The sequence below is a fragment of the Helianthus annuus genome, chromosome 5 (assembly GCF_002127325.2).
Source record: "Helianthus annuus cultivar XRQ/B chromosome 5, HanXRQr2.0-SUNRISE, whole genome shotgun sequence".
NCBI lineage: Eukaryota > Viridiplantae > Streptophyta > Magnoliopsida > Asterales > Asteraceae > Helianthus > Helianthus annuus.
In genome coordinates, this window is record NC_035437.2 from 112,642,600 (window position 1) to 112,650,677 (window position 8,078).

Below are 8,078 nucleotides of genomic sequence, written 5' to 3' on the forward strand. Positions count from 1 at the left end.
TCGGTCAACAGATATCTTTCGGTCACAACTATGTTTCGACTACAAGCATCTTTCGATCAATCAACAGTTACGTATATCACCATCAGTTACGAATATCACAGAAACAGAAACCCTAATCATCTACAGCCGTCATCATCATTAACAATCATCATCACATCAGTTACATTACACAGAAGGCACAAGATCATCTACGACAGTTACTATCATTCCTAGAAATCATTTAACGGTAACAAAATCAATCATCAACCAATCCGAATCGTCATCTATGTGTCATGTAAACATAATCATCATTTGGTTCAACTATCTAACATACATATCCGGTTTATCATAACCGATTCATAAAATATTATCATTGAACATCATCAAAACGGATCCGATAATCATGCATATCCGATTAACATACAATGATAGATTGCAAGACAATAGATAAATCATGGAATCAAAGCATCGTGAAATCAAAGCATCGTAAACAACACCACACACTAACCGGAAATCTGGATTACGGAATGAATTCCTTCGAACAGAGAGTAGGTCTGCTATATGCCTGCTATATGCCGTAACACACACAATGGAACTAGGGTTTTCCGGAAACTAACTGTTGTCTAACATGCATTCACGTATTTAAACGTATCACAGAAATGGGCCAAGCCCATTAGAATAACTGGGCCGAAACATATCGAAGGATATGTTTCGTGATTCATCATTCCGAAGGATGATCTTTCGGATCGAAGGATGTGTTTCGACATCCTTCGATTCATGCATCATGTTTCGAGGGACATCCTTCGAAAGTTGGGCCATGTATCATACTAACTAGTTAACACATAATACAAGTTTCACAATATGGCAATCAAATGTGCAATTAAGCAATTAGTCAATACATGTTCGTGTAATACCTATGAAATCAAATCTTGGAATTTCGAGTTGTCACAAACTTGGTGATTACATAGACTTAATCACTGTAACTATAACTTGGAAAATAATTTGGAGTTTTATAAAACAGTTGATAAAAAGAGAATGACTCACAAACTGTGAGAAAAGAGTTTATAAAAGGGGAATGACTCACATTGCAGATTTACGAGCAGAGTATAAGCTTTACTGATTAGCCTTCTAACCTAATTTAAATAACAATGCACACACAAACGGGATTAGTAACTAATTCAGCAGTTACGTCAATTCACGAGATTAAACCCTCACAACGAATGACAGAGCATAGTCCGAATTCGAACAGCACTCAAACATTCAAGTTGAAATCACAATGAATAACAAAATACAAGCTCAATTTGAGCAGCACTCGGACAATCGTTGGATAGTTATAATCGATCGGACGTTGAATCGTAATAGCGATCGAGTTATTACCCTGATTGCGGCAGCACCTCGTGATCTTGTGTGTTTAATTGTGGTATAACAGCCTTAACTCGACGTACACAGAAGCTATTTACGTCGTTTCAACTTCTCTGTGCAAGTCCCAAGGTCGGCTATTTATAGTAATTTTTGGGTCTCCCTTACGGACCGTATGCCTGACCCCTTACGGTCCGTAAGCTAAGCAGTCTAATTATAGGCTGCCTAGGCTCGGGACTAGCCTTGGTGATTCAAAGAATTAGCCAATCAGAAAATAGCAACGTATTATTTTAGATAATTATCAACTAGGGTTTGCCCCCCTTGAGTTTTAGGGGTCCTGATCCTAATTCTGATTGTCCTGAAAATTTTAGGGCTAGTGCAGAATTAATTGGGGGTCTTAATTAGGGTTTTCTTATTGACTAGTTATTGTCCTAACTATTGATTTTAGTGCCAGTTGTTACACCTTTTTAGTACTAATGTTGGAAAAAGTGTACTTTTGTCTTCCTTTTGTATTTTCAGGATTAAATAAGCTCAAAATAACAAAAGAAGTAAAAAGACAGCAAAATCTAACATAAATACAAGAAAGGAAACAAAAGTGATATGCCCGACCCCCCGACAGCATCTTCCCAAGCAAAACAAAGAAGACAGAAGACTGAACACGCCCCGTGCTCAGCAAGCACGGGGCCGTGCCCAAGAAGCAGCAGAAAAGACAAACCCATAGAAGCTTCTACTGCCCACCATGGGGCCGTGCCCAGCGGACACGGGGGCGTGGTCAATTCCCTGCAGGCGCATTTATTGTAATGTCGAATTACAATTAATGAAGAGAGAGAGAGTCAGATGGACACAGGGCCGTGCCCGAGCTTTTGTTCAGCCTATAAATAAGTGTGTTTGGAGCTCTTGCAACTCATCCCTTAGCACACCACTTCTCTCACACTTCACCCATCACCCACCACCACCATAACACCATCATCCACCACCATCATCCATTATCCATCATAAAGTGTGTGTGTCGTCTCGGGATCCAAGATTGATCGTAAGAGTTCTTGACAATCAAAGGCCATGTTTGCCTAAGTCTCTTACATCACTTGGTGAAGACAAGTGTTTAGTGTAATACTTTTTATTTTTAATCTTTTGCACTTTTTAATTGGTTTTGTATTAATGACTTTAATTACTAGTTTCTTATGTTGAAGGTGATTCTTCCTTATCGTTTGTCCGTGGTGTCTTGGCATTATTTTACTGTCTATATAAAATAAAAGATTTTCACCATACATATCTCCACGGTCTATATGGAGGTATGTTGGCTACCTGGTCGGGGGTTAAGGGAACGGTTTGGTAAAGGTCTTGCCCTTGTTCAGCGTTTAGAGGTCCTGCTTGGGACCTGGGTCAAATTTAGTAGGATCTCCTTCAATGCCCATAGGTATTGGATGGCGGGGATCCAAACTCTTTGACCCCCTCATAAGCTAACTACTATTAAAACTTTAACCCGACTACTTAGGACTGTATCCCTGCTGACTCAGACTACTTAGCCGAGGGTAACGTCGCCTTCAAAAGAGGGGCCTACCACATTATGCATTAATAACTTAATTAATTATCTTTCAATAGTCCGACCCTTTAGGATTGTATCCTTGCTGACTCAAACTACTAGGTTGAGGGTAACGTCACCTTCAAAAGATAGGCCTACTACAATAACTAAGATAATATCTTAAACAAGTGCAAAAGTGCGAAAATAATCAAAGGTTACACTACACACGAGTCGGATCCAAGTGACTCATCTTGTCTATCTGTTTTTATTTTTATTTTATTTTTCAGCATTTTAGTTAGTTTTATTTTCTTAGTTTAAAACATTTTTCTAACATTTTGATTTGGTTAGATGTTGAGGATAAACCGGTACTAAAAGCTCTTGTGTCCTTGGACAACCTCGGTATCTTACCAACACTATACTACGTCCACGATGGGTGCACTTGCCCATATGTGTGTTTAGTGTTAGTAAATATCGTGTTTTATAAATTTAAAACTTGGCTAAAAAGTGTAAAAAGGGCTTAAAATATATACCTAAATTATATTACACCTAACGCACATCATATTTATTAACTTTTTTGGCGTTGAATTAATTGTTTTGTGTCACATAGATAATTTTTTTGGCGTTATAGCGTTTTCTGGTCAATTTTATTGGCGTTTGTGTCGTTCTGTATAATAATTCACTACGAGTCATTAATATTTGCATAAGATTACAATAAGACCTTTTTTTTGCATTTAGTGAATTTTTTGGCGTTTAATACATTTTACAAGGTGCTTTGCCAGCACCCGTTCTCCAAGTTTTCATACTACTAGCGGTTTGGTGTTTGTAGTTTTTGGCGTTTTATATAATGATGTATTTTATTTATAGAGAATTAGATAACAAAACAACATATAACTTGATATCAAAACAATAAAAAATGAAAATAAAAAAATATAAAATGGTAATCTAATTCCTCTTCCGAATCTTCACCGTCATCAGCCTCTATCTTCTTGAATTTGTTTTGGCGTTTTGAACCTTTTATGAATTCTTTAGCTAGATGCCAACTTTCCTACATAAACCCCATCTTTTTCAGAAGAAGCTGCTTAGTGCCATCCTGTGTTTTGGTGTAATATTCTTGTTTGGTGGCATGTCATTGAAGATCAACTCTTGCTTGATGCTATTTATAATAATGGAATCCAAAATAGCATTTTACACTTGTGTTGATCCGTTTTCCATGCCGATATTCATCAAGAACAAAGCTCACATGATGGCATATCACTGTCACCAGTCTCTTTTTCTTGAATATTTGTCCATCTCATTCAGCAAAATATTATTGAGATAACCCTCTCAGAAGAAGAATCCATTTCAGTGAAAGCTTTGCCATTTGTGGCGTTTTAAAGTGAGTGGTTTCTATAGGATATGGCGTTTGTGTTTTCTGGGTGTGATCAATTTCATTGTGTATAGACCCCTCTCTTATAGGAGTTTTTTTGGCGCGTAATTTAGGCGAGACTTTTTTTATTATAATAAGTGATAGTAATAAAGTAACTGTCTTTTCAGTTACTGTTTTTGTATTTACTGTATTGATCAGTTTTTATCAGTTTTACAGGTGATAGACGTCCTATTTTCTAAGTTTGGCGTTTTTTTAAATGGCGTTATGCAGAACAAGATGACAAAATACAATAACGGAGCAAATAAAATATTAAGCAGAAAATATATTTTTTTTTGTTATTTTTGGCGTTTTGTAAGAAATAACCATTTTAGTATTTTTTTGGTGTTTTGCTAATAAAGAGAGAAATATATCATTTAATTATCTTTAAAAAAACAAAAAGAAGATTACACAGAAGAAAAAAAAAGACGAAAAAAAATTAAAAGCCTTTGTCAGAAGGTACTTTATCCGAAAAGTATCCATCACTTGCGTCATCTTCTTCCTCCTCGGAGTCTTCATCTGGATCTTCATCCATGTCATCACCTTCACCTTCATCAGCTTCTTGTTCCTGAAGATTCTGAAGTCTCCACTTGAACATGTCTTGCATTAACTACAATTTTAAGTCTATTTCTGTGTTGGTACAAGTGGCATTATGCAATTCTTCCATGAAACCCAGACGCTGCTTTGTCATGATGTTTTCTAGCCAGTAGACTTCCTGCTCTCCGCTGTCGTATGTAACGGTCACCATGTCTGTTTCATCATCAAAATGCCATGATGTCATGACAGGGTCCGGCTTCACATCTGCTTTGATTGGTCCAAATTTCCTGGTTAATGCTTTCATAAGCATATGTGTTTTATGGCATTCATTGTCTAGAGCGATGCCAAGGGATAAGATTGCCCTCTGTATCTCCTCTTCCATCTTCAGAATTGCCCTGACCGTCTTAACATACACCCTCCTTCTATTGTCAAAACGGAGGACGTATCGCCTGATTCCCAGAGTGTATCTCCAAGAAACGATTGTTGCCATTTTTGGCGTTTTATTTAAGTTGGCGTTTTTGGTTAAAGATGTTTTTTGCAGAATTGGATAGATTGTAGTGATTATGGAAGCTATGTTTTACCTCGTTTATATAATGATGTTTTTGGCGCGTAATTTAGGAGGGAATTTCTTCTAATAAATGTTAATAACTGAAATTCAGTTACTGTGTTGTTTCATCTTTCTGTAATATCCAACGCGTTTTATCACTAATTTTTGGCGTTTTTGTTTTTAATGGCGTTTTTTTTTTTTTGAATGGTGTTTTGAATATGAGCGGTAAAAGACCCTTTTACCCTTAATGAAGCGCGTCCCACATAATAAAATTGATGTTGTAACGCCCTAAAACTCTTTAACCAAAAGTTGCAGCGGAAATACGAACTTAAAAATTTCCTTTCATCATATTCATTCTAACACACTTAGAATTACATTAAATCACTCTTTTACATTAAATACATTAATGCTTTCTAAAGATTTATAAAAATCGGACAAACTAGTATTAATTTTCGTGACCATGCACCCACATGTACAATCCATCTCTTGACTCGATCTTCAAACTTTTACACTTCATGATGAGAATCCACCGTTCTATACAACCTGCAGACATCACGTACAATCACATCATTAGCAACCGGTGTCATCATATATAAAATTTAAACATGCATAATTAGGCATTAACGTATCATGCTTTCGCTTATGTTAGTCCATTCATCCATCCGTTCAAACCACCCGCATTGGATTTCGGCGCCTACCTTCAACTTCCAACACTAGTATACCTGCATTCCTTATTTCATTCTAAATAGGAAAACGGTTAGTATCATTAGATTTCATTCGTACGAACATATCCAGGTATATGCATAACAAGTCTCACTCATTTGTACATATAATTAAATTCCAATTCATGCATACATACCCTTTCTATTTGTACATATGCTTACAACTTACATCCTACACAATATTCCTTTCAATCCTAAACACACAAGTCTATACATGTAATTTGCATACACGTAATTCTCCATACTTACGAGTTTATAGTCATACTCTCCTATGATTCCCAATTACTTACTTACAAACTAACCCATACCTACGCGTATAACTACTTATTTCATCTTTATACATAATACCATCATGTAAGCTTCTTTCTTACCTATACTTAATAGAAACTATTTCTTAACCATTTTCGACACATTTACCGTAAACTTACCTTATCACTTCCATTGTATCATACTTTCCCACATGATTCACAATAATCATTATACTGCAATACATTTTACATCCAAAGTGTAAGTTCGGAATTCACTTACCTTGCGCGCCTGTATTTGCGTTCGCTTATTTGATTGAGTCTTCGTAGCCCGTTAGCCTTCAACGCTCCCATCCATCTTGACATGATTCCTATACACTCATGTCATTACATTCACATTCTTATTAGCATATATGCTTATACTTATGAACAGCCATATCAAATTCACATCTAACACACGACCTACATAAAGCATACTCAATATCATTAATCCATTTAAATAAGCATAAAGCATACTCGACATCATCCCTACATAATCTTCACATGAACTATATATGTTTACCCACTACTTGCATACAATTTCACTTATTATTGTCTTTTAGACATTTCATCAAACACTTGGCGTGCGTACTACTTCCTAAGCATAATGTACAAGTGTTTTAAGCATGTTCTTCCTTATTTCATCTTATGAACTATCAAATTCAAACAAAATCTCATAATCATAAATTTCACTTCAAGTTTAACTATCTTAGTATATCATACAACACCTTATACAACACAAGATTACACTATAACATCTTCAAGTTCATCATGATCATCATCTTCACACTCATGCAATGGGTTTCATTCTAAATCACCCAATTACTTGAAATTATTCATAACACAAGTTCTATTTGGTGTTTCTAACACCTCTACATGCTTAATTTCATACAATTTCATGGATTGATCATAACCCACTTCAAACAAGATCACCAAATCTAAGTTTTAAGACATACCTTATGATCCCCTTGTGAAGGTGATCGTTAATTCATGCTCGGTTGTGAATTTGGGCTTCGTTTAGCCTTTCAATTTGGAGATTTTGATGAAGTTTAGGGTTTTGACTCCATGGGAGCTTTCCCTGCTCGTTCATGAACACACACACGATGTGTGTGTATGTGTGTGTGTTGTTTTCTTTTAACACAACAACTTTCAAGTTGTTCACTTTGGTCCCTCATGTTTCGTTTTAATTAAATAAGGCTTCAACTCTTCTCTTACTACTAACGAGACCAATAATCAACTAGGTTAACTATTCCTAGTAAATCCTCATTTTTCAGGTTAACTTTTCTCATTAACGGTACCTTACCCGTTTCTTAATAGTAACCGGGTCTAAATTACCAAACCCGTTTTTGGGGTGTTACAGATGTTATTTACGAAAACGCCACCGCACAATCTAGTCCATGGATTGTTTTGATCGGACGACCCATAAGCGTTCTCACCGTTCTCACACTTTTCACCGTTTCTCTAAATCATGACCCTATATATATATATATATATATATAGAGAGAGAGAGAGAGAGAGAGTTGAGTTCATTTCAGAACCATAAATATTACAGAACTCGCAGAACTCCTAATAAACAATCATTTTATATAAGTTTTTGTATTTAGGATCTTTTTATCATCTATTATATGTATTTCTTTGATTACATACATGTTAAAAGTGGTTTAATATGTTTAATTGCCAAAATTATATATATGTGTCATAACTAATTACATATATGTAAAAAACT

The 8,078-nt window shown here is 35.8% G+C and overlaps 1 long non-coding RNA gene across 2 annotated transcripts; it reads right to left on the reverse strand.

Moving 5' to 3' along the window:
* Window positions 1-5,669: 5,669 nt before the first annotated feature.
* LOC110938977 lies at window positions 5,670-7,436 on the reverse strand. Of its 2 annotated transcripts, none has more exons than XR_002591864.2 (3): window positions 7,309-7,436; window positions 6,597-6,684; window positions 5,670-5,889 (listed from the first exon to the last, which is right to left on the reverse strand). It is a non-coding gene; the product is annotated as an uncharacterized LOC110938977 (long non-coding RNA). The 2 variants fall into 2 exon arrangements; XR_002591863.2 differs by lacking the exon at window positions 5,670-5,889 and adding an exon at window positions 5,916-6,087 and having other exon boundaries at window positions 7,309-7,435.
* Window positions 7,437-8,078: the final 642 nt, after the last annotated feature.